General features: G+C 36.2%; 1 non-coding gene across 1 annotated transcript; it reads left to right on the top strand.

Moving 5' to 3' along the window:
• Nucleotides 1-20,172: 20,172 nt before the first annotated feature.
• On the top strand, nt 20,173-20,275 carry LOC116457202 (U6 spliceosomal RNA). The gene has a single exon (XR_004244962.1). It is a non-coding gene; the product is annotated as a U6 spliceosomal RNA (small nuclear RNA).
• Nucleotides 20,276-23,095: the final 2,820 nt, after the last annotated feature.

Genomic DNA, 23,095 nt, shown 5'->3' with positions numbered 1-23,095 from the left:
AGAGAAACTCATTATGTTGCCAAACCTGGTCTTGCACTCCTGGCCTCAAGCAATCCTTTTGTCTTGGCCTCCCAAAGTGCTGGAATTACAGGTGTGGGACACCATGCCCTGCCATTAGTAGTAAAAATTTTAGGGTAAACTTATTAATAATACCATCTTAATATGTTGCTATCCTTTTGGCTTGACAGTGAAGTTTAGGTCATTCATTTTCAGTATTTATTTCTAACAAATGCTTTAAGGCTGATTTTGATAATTTGTATCTTCATGATTTTTCCATTCAAAATTTTTTTTTAATTTCTGTTGAGATTTATTGTTGTTGTTAATTCTCATTTAATTAGAAGTATATTTCTAAGGAATTGAACACTTCCTAATTATGTTTTTTGTGTGTGTCAGTTATCTTATTTTAGCTTACTTCTACATTTTAAAAATATCTTTGAAAGAATTTACCCTTTGAAATTAGTTAACAACTTCTTTATAGCCCAGCATATGGACAATATTGATAAATGAATCATGCACACATGAAAAGAACTTGTTTTTTGTCATTGTTGGATGCAATGTAAGAGGCTTTTTTAACACATTGTGATAATTGTGTTGTCTACATCTTTTATATCTTTACTGTTTTTTCTTTTGTTGTTGTTCTATCGGTTTTTGAGAGATGTGTTAAAGCTTCCCAGTATGATTTTGGATATATCTATCTCCAATCTCCATTTTTATCTGTGCTCCTTTTTTTTTTTTGCTTTACGTCCATTGATGCCTACTTTGGGTGTATATGGATTGGAAATGTTATATCTTCACTGTGAATTAATCCTTTTATTGATATGGCATACCCATTTTTATCTGTAATAATACATCTTGTTACAAAAAGTTACTTTGTCTGACAGTTAGTTATAATAGCTTTGTTTTAGTTGATATTTGCATGGCACGTATTTTTGCTTTCAATAGCTTTGTATCCTTATTTTGAAGATGAGTTTCTTTATAGCAGCATACATTTGACTTTTTAAAAATTAATTCAGTGTTGATATACAGTGTGAAAAAAAGATTTCTGTGGACATATTTGGAAGATGTTATATTTCAACTTTGCTAGGACATTTCTAATGTCCATTAGCATATCAACAGTGCTAAGAAGTTTTGCAGTAACAAAATCTATTTAGCTTTGTACAGCCCAGCATTTCCAAGAATTTCCTGGTGACAAGACCCTTTTATTTTGTAATATTGATTAAAGTGAAAAAACTGCTTTTCCAAATGGACACTCAGAGAAAATTTGCACTGTGTCTTTCCAGACTCACTTAACTTTGCTTGCTGAACCTATTGGTCTCATTAACTGTCCAGTGGAACACAGAGGAACAAGGCAACATGTTCTACAACTGGTCCCTTCTATTCCTGGAATATACTCCATTCTCAATAATCTGTTTTTCTTAGTTCTCAGAATACTCCACAGAGTTATCAACTCACATTGTGTACCATTATGTGTTAGGGCAATAGTCACTGCTATAAAAACCACTACTATCACCACCAACAAAAATAGCTAATGTGGCAGAAGTTAGTGTTTATGAGCATATAATACAAAACATGTTTTCTTGAGTAGTACATGGCTCTCTTCCAAGTGGATTCAAGGACCTAGAGTCCTTCAGTCTTGAAGCACTACTGTTGTTAGCACATGGCTTACTGGGTCACCCTGATTATGTGCTTAGAGTAGGCTGAAGAGAAAGAATGAAAGTAGGAACACATATTAATCTTGATCTAGAAATAATAATACTTCTGCTCCATTTCCCATCATTATGTAGGATTTGAACAGACATAGTGGAGGGAAAATGCAAATTAAGAAAAACAATCAACAAATTGAAAAGCATGTTAGAGACTTGAAAGGATTATAGTAAAACAGAACTGCAGGTTACTGAAGCGAGGGGATGGGCAAGACTGACGAGATATAAGAAATTGATTGGCCGGCTGCGGTGGCTCACACCTGTAATCCCAGCACTTTGGGAGGCCAAGGCGGGCGGATCACGAGGTCAGGAGATCGAGACCATCCTGGCTAACACGGTGAAACCCTGTCTCTACTAAAAATCCAAAAAATTAGCTGGGCGTGGTGGCGGGCACCTGTAGTCCCAGCTACTCAGGAGGCTGAGGCAGGAGAATGGCATGAACCTGGGGGGGTGGAGCCTGCAGTGAGCCAAGATAGCACCACTGCACTCCAGCCTGGGTGACAGAGCGAGACTCTGTCTCAAAGAAAAGATTAAGTCAAGCAATAGGTGATAAGGACCAGGGAAGAGTTTTGAATTAGAAAGTAACATGATCAGAGCTGCATTTTTAAAAAAATTAATTTGATAACAGTATTTTACATGAATTGAAGATAAGAGAAACTGAGACAAAGAAACGTCGTGGTGTCTGCTTAGTTTTTCTTAGGTGTCAACACTGTTCCAGACATTGTGATAGGAAGTTTTGATTTATCAGTTAATCTCCATAATAATTCCAATGGGTAGACATTGTCTTTTTTTCTAATAATCATAGTATTAACAAAGTAAATTGCCCAGAAGCACACAGGTAAATTATGCTGCTGATAGATAGTTAACTAGTTAAGATCTCATGACCAATGTCCAATTAATACATAATTAAGCATCTACTGGCTGTAGTAAAATTGGGAATGGAAATAGGTGAAATATTTGATGAGACAAAGCAGACCTGGAAAAGAACAGGCTTGTCAGAATGGATTAGAATATGGTTTTATAGTCTCCCATCTCAAAGCTCTTTCCATTTTACCAAACATCTCCTCAGCAACTCCCGGGGTCAGTTCCAATCCTATTGCTTTATGATTCTTGAATGGAAAACGGATTTATGCCAGTTGAGTAGAAATTACTCAGAATTCATCTGGCCACTGAAATGTTCCTGTGGTCTGCAGGATTATGTTATGCTCATATAAGGTGCGATACCTCAACATGGATAAACCATAAAGACAGGAAAATAAAATCAGATTGAAAAGTGTAATAGCCCAGCTGTTCCATGAAAATATCAGTTTTCTTTCTAAGGGTTTTCTTAGATTTTTTTTCAACATTGATAAGGCAAAAATTATTTTTGCTAGGATGTTCAGAAGACCAAAATTTATTTCTTGCTGTCTACTAATAAGGTTTGCCAGTAACACCTGCAGTGTCAGATAAAAGTCAGAATTTAAGTCAAACTATTTATACAATCCCCCAAAGATGAAGAATCAGGGGGTGATGTGTCTGTCATAAAAGAATTAAAACTCTACTTCCCTCAGTACTGTTTGAATAGAGATTCATAAACCCCATATATTTTACCTAATGATAGTGCTTTACTATTCAAATAGCTTTTTGTCTTTGTTCCTCTTCTAATCTTTCCGATACACTTATGAGGTGTTAAGGCACATATCATACTCCCATTCTGAAGATGAGAAATAGCAAGTTTCAGAGGAGTTAAAATACTTGCCTCTCACACCATGTATAATTGATGACGGAGAATGTGTATTAGTTCCTGCCTTACTCCTCTTAAGGAAAGGTTTTATCACTTAATTGTCTGCTATCTATACCTTGCACCTTGTATCCTTGAGTGAGCTCACTGCACTCTGGAATCTTGGTGGTTGTAGAGTTCCCTAGTGCTAGGAATGTTGAGGATTTTATTAAGACTAAGGCAATACAGTAGCCCTGGGTAAGAGGTGAAGGGTGGGAATTGCAAGATGAAGAAGGATCTGAGTTTTAATCCATGCTCTATTTTCATGTGATATTATTCATAATGCAGGGAAATATGGTTTTGGTAGGCTGGACAATGGACCAGGTCCTAATTCCAGAAATCTGTGAGTGTAACCTTATATGGCCAAAAAAAAAAAAAAAAAATCTGCAGACATGATTAAGTTAAAAATCTTGAGATGGGGAGCTTAGCCTGGATTAGCCAGGTGGGCTTTGATTTCAATTGCAAGTGTTTTGAAGGAGGAAAATAAGATTGTAGAGAGAAGGCAACATAATCACTAAGGCAAAATATTGTGTTGATGGCCTTGAAAATGGAGAAAGAACCCCAGAGCCAAGGAAAGCACAGTATGCAGTTCTTGAATCTGGAAAAGACAAAGAAACAGATTATCCCCTAAACATTAGGAGAGAGCATGGTCCTAATGACACCTTGATTTCAACTCAGTGCAACAGATTTTTGACATCTGACCTCTAAAAAATTTAAGATCATGCGTTGATGGTAATCTGTTATGACAGTAAGAAACCAATACAATGGCTTTTCAGGACTGTCATTGGGATTAAATGACCTCTTGCAAGTAAACGCCAGGCAGAGTGCAGGTGCCAGACGTCACATTTTCATCTAGTCATATTTCTCTGAAAGATCTAGAACATAGCAGAAACTTTAGGTAAATATATTCTCTTTATCACTATTTTCTCCCACAAAATTCTCTTTAATTTTCTACCCTTGAGAACTCATGTATCATAACAGACCTCAAAAGCTGCTCCTAATCTTTGCTGAAAGATCCTAAAAGAAAATCAATCTCAGGTTGTCCAGTCTACATTTCTTTTGTTTGATCTATACTGATCTTATTAAACCTTCCAAAGACATGAGTAACTTCGAGGCCCTGTAGAACTCCCACAGAATTCTGAGTTGGAGAGGGAAAACTGCAAAAACAGAAACAGAACATTGGACTTCTCTGTTCCTCCTCCATCCTGATCCAGGACATTAGCTAAATTTAATGCCTTGTCTACATTCACAACCCTTATCAGATACAATTTTCATAAGAATGGAACTACACAAGATGGAATGAAGGAAGCTGGAAGAAATTTTGTGGCAACCCAGAGTGAACAACACTTAGTACAATGTGGATGTTAGCAATACTCATCACTTCCCTCTTTTATATCTGCTTCCTACAAAACATCCAGATGAATACTATGAGAACCAGATAAATACTATGAAGCTCAGTTAGTTTGAATTAGACTCTTTATCCTGCCATGCTATGCACCGTTCCATGCCAATAGAATTGGAGTGTCGATGCCAATACCTCCCAAGATATTGTCCTTTTATGAATGGACATATTTCTTGGCATTCCTGTGCTGATGTGTATCAGTCTTGGAACATAATTTGTCAACTATGCTACCTCTGCTTTTTTTTTTTTTTTTTTTTTTTTTGAGATGGAGTCTCACTCTGTCGCCCAGGCTGGAGTGCAGTGGCGCAATCTCAGCTCATTGCAAGCTCCGCCTCCCGGGTTCACGCCATTCTCCTGCCTCAGCCTCTCCGAGTAGCTGGGGCAACAGGCGCCCGCCACCACGCCCGGCTAATTTTTTGTATTTTTAGTAGAGACGGGGTTTCACCATGGTCTCGATCTCCTGACCTCGTGATCCGCCCGCCTCGGCCTCCCAAAGTGCTGGGATTACAAGCGTGAGCCACCGTGCCCAGCCACTACCTCTGCTTCTATACCCTATCAAACAGAATGAATATGTTTTCAACAGTCTACTCCAAGCAAATTACTTGTGACCTTGACAGACTCTTTGGACACTGTATGTTGGGCAACTACCTTCTCTTGTCAGGATTAGTCTCTTTAATAGGATCAAGTTCCCTAGCCCCTTTTTTCATACTGTAAGCTTTCTCTGCCCTTCCACTTTTTTTTTTTTTTCCTGAGACAGTCTCACTCTGTTGTCCAGGTTCTAGTGCAGTGGTGTTATAATAGCTCTACCTTGTTTTTAACTAGCCTTCATGAGTTTTTTTATGCCTTATAATAATGCACCTGCTTCATTTTGCCAATTTGAAATCAGATCTTCTACCTTAATTTGTAATTCAAAATTTCATATTAGCAAAACTACCCTGGGATGCAATTTGGGGAAAGATTGATTTTCATCTCAGTCTCTCTACTTGCTATCTGTGTAATATTGAACATATTCTCTAAAATCACAAATTTAACAATTACCCCTGATATACTGTGATAAATAACAGCAGGCTCAATTTCTTTGGTGTATATTGTTAGAAAAATATGGAAAATTGTCTGTGCTCATGTTTTGTAAAGTCTAACAAGTGTTACTGGGTGATAATCATTATTCCCTTCTACTACCAGAGAAATCCCAAATGGAATATTATTCCTAGAATAAAAATATTATATGATTCAATTAGATGCACCTTCTCGGTCTTTTCCTTTGTCTCACTAAGTCACTCCTTCTCAAGTACTACTTATTGCTTATATTAGTCCTGGTTCTCTAGAGGAATAGAACTAACAGGCTAGATGTGTATGTGAAGGGGAGTTTATTAAGAAGTACTGACTCAAACAATCACAAAGTGAAGTCCCACAATAGGCCATCTTCAAGCTGAGGAACAAGGAAGCCACTTCGAGTCCCAAAACCTCAAAAGTAAGGAAGCCGGCAGAACAGCCTTCAGTCTGTGGCTGAAGGCCCGAGTGCCCCTGGCAAACCACTGGTGTAAGTCCAAGAGTCCAAAAGCTGAAGAACTGGGAGTTCGATGTTCAAGGGCAGGAAGCAGCCAGTACAGGAGAGAGATGAAGGCTGGAAGACTCAGCAAGTCAGCTTTTTCAACCTTCTTCTGCCTGCTCTATTCTAGCCCTGCTGACAGTCGATTAGATGGTGCCCACCCACAGTGAGGGTGGGTCTGCCTCTCCCATTCCAAGGATTCAAATGTTAATCTCCTTTGGGAACACCCTCACAGACACACCCAGGAATAATATTTTACATCTTTCAATCCAATCAAATTGACACTTAATACTAACCATACCATTGCTCATCAATAAAACTTGAACTCTTTTCTTAGAATAAACTTCATTGAGAATGACTTATATTAGGGGTAGGGTTAGAATACTCATAGCTTTAAATCTTAATTATATGCTGTGTTTGCTGTGGCAATATATAAAAAATGACCCCAAAACCCTTTGACATTCTTCCCACTGAAATGTGAGTTCTATTAATTTCTCCCGTTGCCACTGCTACTGCCTTGCATGCATAGACACATAATTTACCATGCTCGGCTTCTCCTACTCTGCTCAAGGTTGCCTATTTACAGAAAACCTCCTACCTGACTGACTAGTCACTCCCCATCCCTTGAATATGAGATCCATGACTACTTGATCAATAGAATACAATAGAAATGGTGAGTTTCTGGGCCCAGGCTGTAAGAAAGTGGCAGCTTCCTCTTTTAGCCTTTTGAGATGCCCACTCTCAGACCACAGCTGCTTTGTGGAAGCCATAAACACAGGTATTCTGGACCACAGTTATGTGAATGGGTGAACCACTCTGTGATTTCAGCCTCTAGCCACTCTATAGTCCTTAGCCTTACACCGGTCAAGCCAGTGGTGCAAGGAGCAGAGATCAGCTGTTCTTTCCAAGCCCTTGCTAAAATTGCAAATACATAATGTCAATGAAAAGAGTCAAATGCTGTAAAATATTTGAAGAGATTAATTCTGAGTCAAATATGAGTGACCATGGACAGTAACACAGCCCTCAGGAGGTTCTGAGAACATGTACCCAAGGTGGCTGGGGATCAGTTTGGTTTCATACATTTTAGGGAAGCATGAGACATCAATCAAATACATTTAAGAAAAACATCAGTTTGGTCCTGAAAGGACAACTCAAAGTTGGGGGTAGGGGTTCAGCTATAGGTAAATTTAAACATTTTCTACTTGAAAATTGAGTTTGTCTAAAGACCTGGGATCAATAGAAAGGAAAAGTTCAGGTTAAGATAAAAGATTGTGGAGTTCTTTTGAAGTCTTATAGTCGCTGCCCTTAGAGACAACAGATGGCACATATTTCCTATTCAGACCTTCAAAAGATGCTATACTCTTAGTTAATGTCTTTAGAATTAGGAGGGCTTAGAAGAAAAAGATCTAGCTATGTTAATAGAAATTCTTTACTCCCCTACAAAGGACATCTTTGCAGGACCATTTCAAGATATGGCAAAGAAACACGTTTTGAGATAAAATATTTTTATTTTCTCCCTTGTGTCATAATGTTATGCCAGAGTCAGTCTGGAAAGTAAGTCAGCATATATAGGGTTAAATAAAACCCATCTGAGGAGAATTTATGGATTGTAGGGCATGACTCCCCAGATCCCTTAGGTAGGAATTTGGGCAAGATAAAAAAAAAATCAGAGCTTAGTCCTCAATGATAAAAATAAATGATTATAGTTATTTAAAGCCACTACATTTGGAGGGTTTTTTTTAACATAGAAATACAAAATTAGAGCAAAAGGTTGTATTAAAAAGACCAACAATCTGCCAATTTGCTTAGGAGAGGAGAACTTTCCTGTTTCAGTAGTTGCCTGCAGGGCTCTCAGAGGCAGTGAAAGCACGGTTTAACAATTTTGTGTGTTTGTGTGTATAGATAGGGGAAATAACCAAATTGTGTTAAAAGGAACAGTGTTAGACTGAAAGTTGAGGAAGTATATTTCAAACCAAAAACAACCTTAAGAAGAGAAACAGAGCCAAGAGGTGATCAAGTCAAAACAAGCCAGAAGACAAGAAATAAGGTTAAAATCAGCGGGTTGAAGTGTCACTTAAGCAAATAACAGAAATGACAATTTCTTGCCAGTGTTCCTCTTTTACATGTTTCTCATGCCTTTTGTGTTGGCAGGACAGATGAGATTCACAAAAACAATCTTAACTGAGGTACCTTTAACGTTCAAGGTATACTATAATGTGCATAACCTAAGAATGCCCATTGTGCTAGCCCCAACCTGGTAACTTTGCAGGAAACAATTACTCTTTACAGTCCAACCTACATTTTTCAATAACATGGCAGGGATATTGACCTATAAAAGTGTGCCCCAGAGCAAAATAGATTTACAGTAAAACAGTAAAAGGAGAAGATGTTGCACTCAGCAAAGGGATAGTTACAATTCCCAGAGTTATGGGCTGGACTGACGTCCAAGATCAGGCAACTCACCATGGTGATAAAAATTGACTTACAAGCAATATTTTCAGTGGATTAGGACACTGAAGCAGAGTCAAAATGTATTTAATGACTTGAGTTGCTTGTTAAAACTGCAGATTTCTGAGACCCAGCCTCAGAATTCTAGATTTATGATGTGATGACAGAGATCTACATTTTTGACAATCATCCAGGATGATTTTGACAGACAATGATGTTTGACAAACAATAATCTTGATATTGAATTTTTGTCGGTTACAGGATTTACTTATTCAGGAGGTGACTGTGTGTTTACATTCCTTTTTACTTAGTTCATTTCAAAAATTAATGGGAACCCCTTCTCCTTTTCCCTTACTCTATAGCAGACACAGACACACACTTCTAAGATCCCTCTTCAGGAAAGAACTTGTCGTCAGGCTGTGAGTGTTGTCCTTAGGTGACATTCCCCAGCTGTTACCTCATTCAGTTCTGCCTCAGATTTTAAGTTGAAGTCACACTTTTCTTAATTGAGAAAGCTTAACTAAGCAAGAAGTTTCCTTGCTGTACACTGAAGCCCAAGTGGGAGAGGAAGGATCTTTCTGGTGGGTGAGGGGGTGGGGAGTGAGAAGCTTGGTGTGAGCCCAGCAGAGTGAGAAGGGCATCTGATCAGTGAGGATGTGCATGCCAACTCAAGGACATACCCATCCACTCCTCCATGTGGGTGTGGATACTCTACCATACAGATGCTCTCATCATCCTGCTTGGGTTCTGAAACCCTAAGCCGAGCCATTTCCAAACAGGCATGCCCTGTTGGGCTGATTCTCCATGGCAGTCCATCCTGTACAGATACTATCTTTCAGGTGTTTGGGTTTGGACATCAAGAGCCCCAGCACACTGAGAACAGAGCCCTAGCCAGGGTCAACTGGTATGAGGATTCAGAGTTGAAGAGGGTAAGGTGGGTAGCCACAAAGCATGTGGACTAGGCAGGGAGGAGGTTTTCTATAAAGAGGCACCATTGATAAGAGTAGGAGACACTGAGTATCTTAAATTATGTGTCTATGCAGACAAGGCAGTAGCAGGGGCAATGGAAGAAAATAATCAAATATATTAGGAAAGGGGGAGGCTTTATCATCAGAGAAGGAAGTTACAAATATGGAAAGAAAGAAAAGTAGAATGAACCCTGTGACATTGGATAGGAATCAGTGCATTGAAAATATTTCATAAACTCATGGATTTATTTCAGTAACGGAAATAGATGATAAATATTAGTGTATTTGTAAATCTTTGTGTGGTGTGAGGCCTGTGTGTAGGCATCTCGAAAATCTATATAGGCTTCTATCTATAACACACACACACCCCCACACAGATACATGCACTCAAGTGCCTCAGCTTTGTCCACTGAGAGGACCACAGCAATATTTCCAGTATTTCATGTTCTTCTAGAATGTTTGAATCTCCCTTCAAAAAGTGTACTTTGTTCTCCCCACTTTAAAATTCTTCAGGCCTTTATGGTTGCTTCAACAAATAGCACAATTAACTTTGAAGGCTAAGGCATAAAGGAAAGTGCAGTTTCCACTTGCTTTTCTGTTTTGTGGGACTCCTCACACTTAGAACCCAGCTACCATGTACTAAGGAAGCCCATGTCCTTTCCCCATGGAAGGATCAATTGCAGGTGTCCTGGATGACAGCCCCAGCTAATGCCCCAGTCCACAGCCACCACGAGCCACTCTACATGTATGTAAGTAAAACTTCAGATGATTTTGAGTCTGTTAAGCTGATGACTAGTAGAATGGAGACAAGCTATATGTGCTAAGCTCTGTCCAGATTGCAGATTTGTGTGCAAAATAAATGTGATTGTTTTAAGCCACTGATTTTTGGGATGGTCTGTTATGGAGCACTAAATAACTGAAACAATTGTCAAGAATTCTGCTTTGGACACATATTTTTCGAGATGCCTATTAGACATCCAATAACAGGGTGCACAGTTGTGGGAATGGCTTCAAGTGAGGTTAGAAAGTAAGAAAAAAATGAAGATGTATTAAAAATTTATTAATTTTAAAAGCAATGAAATTATTGGAATAGAATTTTTAACACATTCCTATTAGCTAGAAAAGAGAGAATAGAACTGAAGGGACAGAATAGCAGACATGAGGAGCCTGTTTAGAAGACTATTGAAGTAGTGTAGTTAAGATGACTTTGGATTGTAGAAATACATAAAAATAAGTTCAAAAGGATTTGAGGGCTATTTGTGAAATGCAATAACAAGGATCATAATTGGGCATCATAGCCATATTCCTTTTTGCAGTTTCTCCTGCACATCCATGATTTAATATTTTGAAATCTATTGATTTGTGGAAAAAAATCACCTTTAGTATATGCTGATAATAAACTTTAAAATGTCATTATTATCAATACTAAGATCATAGATAGTAACTGGTACTAATTATCTTTGGCCCTAATAGAAAAACTAGCAGAATAAGTGTCTGCAACATGGGCTGATATGCTCTTTTTACTTCTTAATTACTCTGAGTGCCAATTTCTACATATGTAAGATAGAAACAACATTATTTTCCTTACAATGATTAAATAAACTATGTAAGTAGCCTAGGGTGATGCTTGGAACAGAATTGCTTCTCATTACATGTTAACTGTATCTGAATTTTAGGAGCTCTAAGTAGATGTCAGAATATATGATTGGAATGTACAAATATTGGCTTCATGTTTTTGTCTGATGTTATTACCACTCCAGCTCTGCTAACCTTCCAATCAATAGCTTGTTAGGCCCTCAGTAGGACTGAAGAAAGTTGATTGACCAGATGTCACCAGGAAGCTTGAGGCCATCAAAAGATGGGATGCAGCTAGAGCTTAAGTTAACAGGAAAGAGGCAAACTCCGTTTTCTTAATCCTTTCCCTGGGCACAAAATGATTTTATTTCAAGACTGACACTTGGGCTGCTCATTTAGTGTTCTTCCTACACACTCTGGCCCATCACACGATCAATCAAAAGCTAATCCACCAACATACTGACTTGCTTAGGCCAAGACCCTCCTGAAAATTCTTGCCTGGTCACTTTGCAGATACGTGAACATCACGTATCTGCAGTATCCACAAGAAAAATTAACTGCAGTATCCACAAGAAAAATATATAAACCTGCTCAAGAGAGGACAAATATGACTGGATACCATCCACCTATCTTTTAAGATTCCACAATCAAATTTTAAAATCTGGGCAAGTGGTAGCTATTTCTCCCTTTCTTATTATGCTGAAAACTTTACCATAAATCACAACGCCTGAAACGTACTTTTGAACTTACCTGGAAGATGGATGATGGTAAATTGGCCTTTTCCCTGAGGGCAAGTGAAAGGTTGAACAATTTTATCTCAAGAAATTAAAAAATGTGTCTAAGCCATAACTCTACTGTGAAGGTTGGCTAAACCTTCCAAAGTATCATTTGCTAGATTATTTCTGACTTGGGTTTTTAATTTTTTCAACCATTTACTGATTTACTACTTTCTAGGTTAGAGACACAGGATATAAAATAAAAGTCAATGAATTTCCACTATATATAAGGAAGTATTCAAGGTGGGAATGAGAACAGGATATACAGTGAAATACATTCACTAATTTCATGCAATTAGGTAAATGTTAAAAATAATGTATTTGAAAGCACTTTGAATAGGAAGATGTTTGTTTGTTTGTTGGTTTGTTTAAAGAAAGGAGTCAGTAAGTTTGTGTTAAGGTATTGAGAATGCTTTTCATTGGATGCAATATTCAGCTTGGTCAACTAGGATGGCTAGAATATTTTCCTTTCAGAGAGAGCTGTCCATGGTGACTTCCTCATGTAAAAAGTGTTTATGCCAAGTTCCAGAAGCAAGTTGCTTTTTTTAAAATCCTGGTTATGCTGCTGCTAGCTATGAGAGTTTGGGCAAACCCCCTTGTCTTGGGCCTCGGTTTTCCAGCAGTAAATAGCAGGGCCAAAACTTCTTTTAGGGACAGAGATAATAAGAATTGCTCCTGTTCTCACTTCTTCACAGTCACTATTAGATGGGATGTGTTTTTGTGAAAGGCCAGGGTATTCTTTCCCAGAAGCTCTGCAGTGATTCCTCTGCCCTTCAGACCTATATTTGAATCTTTTAAAGTACAACCACAAATCGTATATCATTCATCTTTCTTAAAATCCTCCCGGGGACACAAATCACACACACACACACACCACACACACGCATACACACACACTTCACTTGTCAATACTGTTTACTATTTGGTGGAATAAATGCAAATTTGATGTTTACCCCAGCAGTTGCTGATGGCTTTTCGTGGACAATGACATATCCTTGGACTCTTTGACATTTCATTTTGTGCTCCTGGGGCTGCCAGCTCTTTTCTGTAACTGCCTGTCAAAATAACAAGATCTTGCCTACTTATTTAGAAAAACCTGCTTAATAACTGACAGTCTAATCCTGCCCCAGCCTTTTTGTTGTACAGGCTGGATTTCACAGCGAGATTGGGATATTTTGTCCCTAGAACATAAGGTGTACACTTAAAATATCCTCAAGAATACTGACCTAGAATGACAACTCGAAAGGTGGGGGTTCTTTGTGAAATCACGACATTGGTATTCTTAGAGCTTCACAGATATAAATAATGAATGTGAAATCTTGACGTGAAAGTAGAATCACAGTGAGAGTCGAACACACCCAAGAAATATTTGGTGTACAAAAATAAACTTCTCCCTAATTCATTCAACTAAAAATATTGTTGAATGACAAAGATGTATACTGTTCTACCACAGAATTTCCTCTTTGAGAGGCAGCTGGAACTAGCAATCGTGTTTAAGGACCAGGGTTTTGCAGTTACATAGATTTCAACACCTTCTCTACCTCTCATTTAGCTGTTTTATCTTGGGCTAGTTAGCTACCATCTCTGAGCCTCAGCTTTTCCTACATAAAATGGGAAAGATGCTCTCCTTCAATGCTACTTGAGAATGATAACTAAGAATTCTGCATACAGAATACTTAGTAAAATATTGACACATAAGAGGTAAACACATTGATTATTTTGCTTTTTTTTCTGGTAGAGTTATCATCCTCATCATTGGCAACATTGGTATCACGCTGCCATTCTCCTCCTCCTCTCAGCCCACACTCGGATCTAAACAGTGTTTTAGGATTTGGCTCTCAGACCTCATATTCCACACTCTACCTCCATCATTATTTTCTAGCAACACTTGCTTTCTTTCTGGAGGCAACATATTCCTGCCTGCAGGCATCTTCACTAGCTGATGCCAGAGCCTGAGATTCTCTCCCTCAGGTTTTTGCAGAAGTATTTTTTTTCATCATTTGGGTCTTGACTTACAAACCAGCTTCTCTGCAAGGTCTCCTCTGACCATGCAATCTCTCTTAATCATGTCCCTGCATTTTATTGGAGCTGAACCTTCATCCTAATTAATTTGTTTGTAGGTTATTTACACATCCCTGTGCAGTCTCCATGATAGCATTGCTTTTTCCTCATATTTCACTTTGTATTGCCCACTTTTAAAAGTAAATCAGGGTAGAAAAGTTTCAAAAAAGAAGCTCATTAAATGGGTGATATAATGAATCAATTATCAATTAATAAAAGATTTACTTCAGAATAAACTTCAAAAAGATAATACTTCACTACTACAGGCTATGAAGCTAGTGGTCTTTGATTCAAATCTGGATACATGTTGATGAAGAGATTTTGGACTAATGTCTTAATCACTAAACTTCGAGGTTTCCATTTGTAAAATTGAAAATTTTATAAATCATCATAGAATTTTATGAAGATTAGATGAAAACGTGCATGTAAAGCACTCAAAAGATGTCCTGGTACATAAAAAAAAGTGTTCACTATTTATTACTGTGAAAATTGAATACTAGCTAAAAACACATTCAGCCCAATATCAGCAATTTTCTGTGGATTCCTGGCATCTGTTTGCATCTTTGTATATTTCATATATGTGCTTCCGGGAGACTTTGGTTTTGGAGCTCAGTTACTTAGCATTATGTGCTCCAAGCATTTTTTAAAATTGAGATATAATTCATTATTTTAAAGTTATGATAGTCATCATTTAAAACTAGACAATTCAGCATTTTTATTGTACTCACAACATGTTGCAGCTATCACCACTATATAATTCCAGAATATTTTTCTAATAGCAAGAAGACATCCCACATCCATTAGCATTGCACCGCATTCTCCTCTTCCCACAGCCAATGTCAACCACTGATCTCTATTAATGGATTTTTCTCTTCTAAACATTTTACATAAATGAAATCATAATATGTTGCTTTATGTGTTGCTTTTCTTCAACTTGTAGTAATGTTTTCAAGGTTTACCTATATAAATTACCCTAAATCAGTACTTCGTTTCTTTTTATTGCCCAATAATATTCCATTTTGTAGATATAACCATATTTTGCTTTTCCTTTCTTCAGATAATAGACATTTGGATTGGTTTTACATTTTAACTATTTTGAACAATGCTGCTATGAACAATAATATATGTTTACGTGTGGATGTATATGTTCACTCCTCTTGGGTATATATCCAAAAGTGAAATGGTGGCCTTATATTTAATATATTGGAGAACTACAAAACCGTTTTCCAAAGTGGCTGAATTATTTCACATTCCAATCAACAGTTTGTGAGAATTCAAATTTCTTTGCATCTTCACCAGGATGTGTTTTGCCCACCTTTTTTATTATAGCCATGTAGTGAGTATGAAATGGTATCTCATTGTGGTTTTGAATTTCTTAGTGACTAATGATGGTAAGCAAATTTTCTTTTTTTACCGCTTATTTTTGGTTCAGGAGTACATGTGCAGGTTTGTAATACAGGTAAACTGCACGTCATGGGGATTTTGTGTACAGATTATTTCATCACCCAGGTAAGAAACATAGTACCCAATAGGCATTTTTCTGATTCTCTCCCTCTTCCCACCTTCCATCTTCAAGTAGGCCCCAGTGTGTCTGTTCCCCTATTACTGTCCATGTGTTCTCGTTGATTAGCTCCCACTTATAAGTGAGAACATGTAGTATTTGGTTTTCTGTTCTTGCATTAGTTTGCTTGGGATAAAGGTCTCCAGCTCCGTCCATGTTGTTGCAAAGGACATGATCTCATTCTTTTTTAACCTGCATAGTATTCTATGGTGTATATGTACCACATCTTTTTTTATATATAGTCTACCATTGATGGGCATTTAGATTTACTCCATGTCTTTGTTCTTGTGAATAGCACTATTATGAGCATACATGTGCATGTGTCTTTCTGGTAGGACAATTTATATTCTTTTGGGTATATACCCAGTAATGAGATTGCTGGATCAAATGGTGGTTCTGTTTTTAGGTCTTTGAGGAATTGTCACACTGTTTTCCACAATGGTTGAACTAATTAGTTTCGCCAACAGTGTGTGTTTCCTTTTCTCCACAAGCTTACCAACATCTGGTTTTATTGCTTTTTTAATAATAGCCATTCTAACTGGTGTGAGATGGCATCTCACTGTGGTTTTGTGAACTTGGTTCAAAATGATTGGTGATGTCAAACTTATTTTCAGAGGCTTATTGACTGCATGTATGTCTTCTTTTGAACAGTGTTATGTTCATGTCCTTTGCCCACTTTATTATGGGGTTGTTTTTTTTCTTGTAAACTTGTTTAGTTCTTTATAGATGCTGGATATTAGACTTTGTTTTATGTATAGTTGGCGAATATTTTCTCCCATTCTGTAGGTTGTCTGTTCACTCTGTTATTTTCTTTTGTGGTACATAAGCTTTCAAGTTTAATTACAGCCTATTTGTCAATTTTTGATTTTGTTGTGATTGCTTTTGGCAACTTTGTCATGAAATCTTTGCTAGTTCCTATGTCCAGAATAATATTGCCCAGGTTTTCTTCAGGGTTTTCATAGTTTTGTGTTATACATTTAAGTCTTCAATCCATCTTGAGTTGATTTTTGTATATGCAGTAACGAAAAGTCCAGTTTCAATCTTCTGCATATGGCAAACCAGTTATTCCAACACCATTTATTGAATATCCTTTCTCCATTGCTTGTTTTTGTCAGCTTTGTCAAAGATCAGATGGTTGCAGGTGTGTGGCCTTATTTGTGGCCTCTCTATTCTATTCTCTTGGTTTGTCTGTCTTTTTGTGCCAGTACTATGTGGTTTGGTTACTGTGGCTCTGTAATGTTGTTTGAAGACGGGCAATGTGATGCCTCCAGCTTTGTTCTTTTTGCTTTGGATTACCTTGGTTCCTCGGACTCTTTTTGGTTCCATATGAATTAAATTTTTTTTTTCTAATTTTGTGAATAATGTCATTGGTAGTTTGATGGAAATATGTACTTATTGGCTACTTTCATATCTTCTTGGGAGAAATATCTATCCAAAACCTTTGCCCATTGTTTAATTAAATAATTAGACATTTTAAGATTGAATTATAAGAATGACTTTGTAATATTCTGGGTACAAATTCCTTATCAGGTATATGATTTGCAATCATCTTTCCCACTTTGTTATATTTTCAAAACAAAAATTTTAAATTTTTGATGAAGTTCAATTTATGTATTTTTTCTTTGGTCCCTTGTGGTTTGGGTGCTTATGTAAGAAACAACTGCATAAATATAAGTCAAATGATTTACTTCTATGTTTCCTTCTAAGAGTTTTATATTTTTCACCCTTACATTTAGATCTTCAATCCATTTGAATTATTTTATATGGTGTAAGGTAGGGGTAGAAATTACAGATAGATATATAGATAGACAGGTAGATAGATAGATAGATAGATAGATAGATAGATAGATAGATAGATAGATAGATGATAGAGATATCCAGTTGTTCCGGCACCATTTTTTAAAAATAAATAAATAAAATATTATGTCTTGACTGCATTTTCTTGGCATCCTGAGTGAAAATCACTTGACCATGGAAATACAGGTTTATTTATGGAGTCTTAATTGTATTCCATTGATCTACATGTTAAACCTTATACCACTACTACCCTATCTTGATTACTGCAGCTTTTAAGATATGATATCAAGAAGTGTGAGTCCTCCAACTTTGTTCTTCTTCAAGATTGTGTTGGCTGGTTTGGTCTCTGACATTTCTATATATATTTTAAGATCAGCTTGTCAATATCAGCAAAGAAAAAACAGCATATGATATTTAGACAAGGAATATGTTAAAACTGTAGATCTAATTGGAGAATGTTTCAAACTTCAGAATATAGAGTCTTCCAATCTAAGAACATGGGAAGTCTTTCCACTTATTTAAGTCTTTAATTTCTCTCAACAATGTTTGTGGTATTAAGTGTGCAAGTCTTGCACTTTCATCATTAAATTTATTCTTAAATATTTAATTATTTAGATGCTATTTTAAATGGCATCAAGTTCATTTCCAGATTATTCATTACTAGTATAGAAAAATACAATTAATTTTTATGCATTGATCTTGAATCCTGCAAACTTGTCTAACTTGTTTATGAACACTAGTGGATTTTTTGGTATACAATTTAGGATTTTCTATTTGCAAGCTCATGTAATATTCAAATAGAGATAGTTTTACTTCTTATCTTGCAATCTCTATGTCTTTTATTCCTTTTTCTTGCAGAAATGCCAAGGCTAGAATCTCCAGCACAGTGCTGAATAACAAGTAGTGAGAATGAAAATCTTTATCTTGTGAATTATCTTACAAAAAAAAGACTTTTATCTTTCACCATTGAGTATGACGTTAGCTGTGGGGTTTTCGTTAGCTAGCTTTCCAGGTTCAGGTAATCGTCTGCTATCATGAAATAGTTTAGGATTTTATCAAAGGCTTTTTCTGTGTTTACGGGATCATCATGTGTTTTATTATTATTGTTTTTCTAGTATGGCATAGTATAAATTTTTTGTTGTATGTTGAACTAATCTGTATTCCTTTGATACATCGCATCTGGTCCCACTTTGTCCTACCTGGTGTAATTCCTTTAAGATACTACTGGACACGATTTTCCAGGATTTTGGCAAGAATTTTTTGTGCTTATATTCACAAGGGATATTGGTCTGTAGTGATATTTTCTTGTGATGTTCTTATCTGATTTTGGTATGACGGCAGTACTGGCCTCATAGAATAAGACGAGAAGGGCTCACTTCTAATATATTTTTTGGAAAAGCTTGCAAAAAATGGTATTAATTTTTTTAAAATTGGCAGAATTCACCAGTAAAGACATCTAGTCCTAAATTTTTTTATAGAATTTTTAAAATGTTACTTCAATCCCTTGACTTGTTATTGTTTTTTCATTTTCTATTTCTTTTGAGTAGGTTTTGGCAGACTGTATCTTTCTAAGAGTTTGTATCTTTATCTAATTTAGCCAATCATTTTGTATACAATCGTATATAGCAATCCTTTATCTTTTTAATATAAAGTTGGTAGTATTGTCCCCTTTTTCATCCTGATTTTAGTAAATTGAGTATCCTCTCTTTTTCTTGATTATGCTAGCTAAAGATACGTCAATTGTGTTAATTTATTTCAAAGATCCAGTGTTTGGGTTTTTGGTGGTGTTGTTCTCTACAGTTTTTGTATCCCCATCTCATTTATTTTCATTCAAATTTTTATTATTTATTTCTGTTTGATTAAGGTTTCTCTTGATACTCTTTTTCCATTCCCTTAAGAAGGAAGACTGGGTTACCGATTTGTGATCTCTCTTGTTTTTTAATACAGGTATTTGCAGACATACATTTTTCTCTAATCATTGCTTTAGCTTCATCTCATTAAGTTTTGTTATACACTAATCTTTTTCAAATTCATTTTGAAGTACTTTCTGATCTGTCTTTTGACTTATTCTTTGATTATTTAGAAAGATGAGACTTAATTTCTACACATTTATAAATTTCCAAACTTTTATTTTCGTAATTTATTTCTTATTTTATTCCATTGTTATTAGAAAACATACTCTGCATGATTTAAATTCTTTAAATTTATTGAAGCTAATTTTTTGGCTTAATTTATGGTCTATCTGGAGGAATGTTCCATGTGCACTTCAGAAGAATTTGACTTCTGTTTTGTTGGATGGATTATTTTATATGAGATGTCTGCTCATTCTGGCTGGTTTATATTGTCATTCAAGTATTCCATTTTCTTGCTTATCTTATGCCTAATTGTGCTATCTGTAATTGAAAGTTGGTTATTAAAATCTCCAACTGTTATCGTTAAATTGTCAAACTCCCCCTTCAATTATGTCAGTTTTGTTTCATATATTTTGTGGCTCTGTTGTTAGGCACATTTATACTTTCTTGTTTGATTGACCATTTTATTATTATAGAATATAATCTTTGTCACTAGCAATAACTTTATAGTCTTAAAGTATATTTTGTTGGAACTATACATAGAAGATTAGCATTGCGTCAGTGCAAGGATGACACACAAATTCATAAAGCATCCCATAATTTTTTAAAAGTATATTATGTCTTTTATTTGTATCACTACCTCAGTTTTCTTTACGTTATTGTTTGTTTGCCTGGGATATCTGTTTCTATCCTTTGTCTTTAAACCTATTTGTATCATTCACTTGAAGTATATGTGTTGTAGCAATATGTAGTTATATCTTTTTTTTCATTCTGGTAATTTCAGCCTATTACATGGATAATTAGAATATTTGATTCATTTGCATTTAGTGTAATTCCTGACAGTTTGAGATTTATGTCTGCCATTCAGCTATTTGTTTTTACATATCATGTGTAATTTCTGTTTTTCTTTCTCCATTTTTTTTCTTCATTACTGCCTTCTCTTATGTTGTACAGGTACTCTATAGTATCACACTTTAGTTCTCTTCCCATGTCATCTATTATATTTTTTTAGTTATTTTCTCAGTGCTTATCCTGTGGCTTCTCATTATCATGTTAACTTATAACACTCTATCTTGGATTAATAATAACTTAATTACAGTAGTATACAAAATTTGTTCCTATTCATCTTTATCTTCCCTCCTTTGTTCTGATGTCATACAAATGGTATAGTTTTGCATTGTATCTCGTCAACACAGACTTATAACCATTGTCTTATGTAGCTGTCTTTTAATTCAGAAAGGAGAACAGATGAGATATGAATAAAAATACATTTGTGCTATCTTTTACATGTTTCTATGTAATTCTTCAATGGTGTCTTTTATTCTTTCTTGTAGATTTCAGTTACTGTCTATTATCATTTCATTTCTCTCTAAAGGACTCAGCTTATTATTTCTTATAGGGAAGCAGTCTACTAGTATTTTTTTTGTACTTGTTTTGTTTTGTTGTTTTTAGCAGTTTGACTGTGTCATCCCAATCCTCTGGCCCCCTAGGCTTATGTTACAAAGTCAGTTTTAGTCCTATAGAGAACACTTTGTGCATGATGAATCATTTCTTCTTGCTGATTTCAAGTTCCACCATTGTAGCAAGTGGTGTGGTAGTTCCTCAAAGAATTAAAACAGGATTACCATTTGACCCAGTAATCCTATTATTGAGTATATACCCAAAGGAATATAAATAATTCTACCATGAAGATATATGCATGCATATGTTCATTTCAGCACTATTCACAATAGCAAAAACATAAAATCAACCTAAATGCCCATCAATAATAGTCTAGATAAAAAAAATGTGGTACATATACATCACAGAATGCTATGCAGTCATAAAAAGAACAAGATCATGTCCTTTGCAGCAAGATAGACAGAGCTGGAGGCTGTTATCCTACCTAAGAAAACTAATGCAAGAAAAGAAAACCAGAAACTGTATGTTCTCACTTATAAGTGGGAGCTAAATGATGAGAACACATGGACACAAAGAGAGGAACAACAAACACTGGTGCCTACTTGAGGGTAGAAAGTGGAAGGAGGGAAAGGATTTAAAAAACTACCTATTGAGTGCTATGCTTATTACCTGGGTGACAAAATAATCTGTATACCAAACACCTGTGAAATGCATTTTACCTATATAACAAATTTGCACATGGACACCTGGACATAAAAATTTTAAAAAGATTGCCTTGCAAGTGAAGTCTTCCAAGAAACTACCACAGCAGTTCAATAATGTCAGTTCTCTGGGAATGAAGGTTTGAAGAAGATGCAGCACAGTTTTGCCCTTTCCTTTGGCTATCAGACTGCTGGTTTTCACAGTAATTGTGATCTCTTAGTTTTCAAGGCTACTCTGGAGCTGGGAAGAGGTGGATGGAAATAGAAAAAGCCAAAGTGCCACAAAACACACTGATTTAACTGAGATTCAGCTTTTTTCTTGGATGCACACTCTGAATTGCTGCCAGCCTATGTTTAATTTCCAGTGTTCTGAAAGCTGATTCTGACAACTTCCTGCTGGTGTTCTCATTCATTTTATGGAGAATACAATTATTGAAGCTCCTTATATAACCATTTTCACTGAAGTCTAGCTACATGTAATTTTACACAATATTTTTATATACCATTAATCTCTAATGAAAATCTTTAAAAACTAAAATATAGACTAAATACACATATTATAAAATATATTTCACATAAAAGGACAATAATTTCTATAATATGCTAGATTGCTTTATCTGATGAACAAGAGATGGTATGCAAATGTAGAAGTATCTGTCATAGCTATTTTCTTTCAAAATATCTCATGGATCTATCACCAACTAATTTATCTCAACAGAAATGAAGGCTAGAAAAATAGCAACCACAGAATACCTTAATCTCTCAACCTGGTTGTTTTTGCCAACTTATTTGTTCATTTATTTATCCCACAGATATTAACTATGCTAAGCATTGAGGACACAGCTCTCAAGAAGACCCTGACCCACATGTTTCTCATTCTGATTTAATAACAGTACTTCCCTACTAAATAAGTCAGAGGCATGTGAACCAGAGCAACTTCATCCTGAATAGGAGCTGGGTAAAATAAGCCTAGGACCTACTAGGCTGCATTCCCAGATGGTTAAGGCATTCAAAGTCACAGAATGAGATAGGAGGTCACCACAAGATATGGGGAATAAAGACCTTGCTAATAAAACAGGCTGCAGTAAAGAAGCTGGCTAAAACCCACCAAACCCAAGATGGCGACTAGAGTGACCTCTGGTTGTCCCCACTGTTAACTCCCACCAGCATCAGGACAGTTTACAAATGCTATGCCAACGTCAGGAAGTTACCCTATACAGTCCAGTGAGGGTAGGCATAAATAATCCACTCCATGTTGAGCATATCATCAAATAACAACCATAAAAGTGGGCAACCAGCAGCCCAAGCTGCTCTATTTATGG

The sequence above is a fragment of the Hylobates moloch genome, unplaced genomic scaffold (assembly GCF_009828535.3).
Source record: "Hylobates moloch isolate HMO894 unplaced genomic scaffold, HMol_V3 SCAFFOLD_17, whole genome shotgun sequence".
NCBI classification, from domain to species: domain Eukaryota; kingdom Metazoa; phylum Chordata; class Mammalia; order Primates; family Hylobatidae; genus Hylobates; species Hylobates moloch.
The sequence above is the reverse complement of the archived record's forward strand: the minus strand, read 5'-3'. Positions and strand labels throughout refer to the sequence as shown.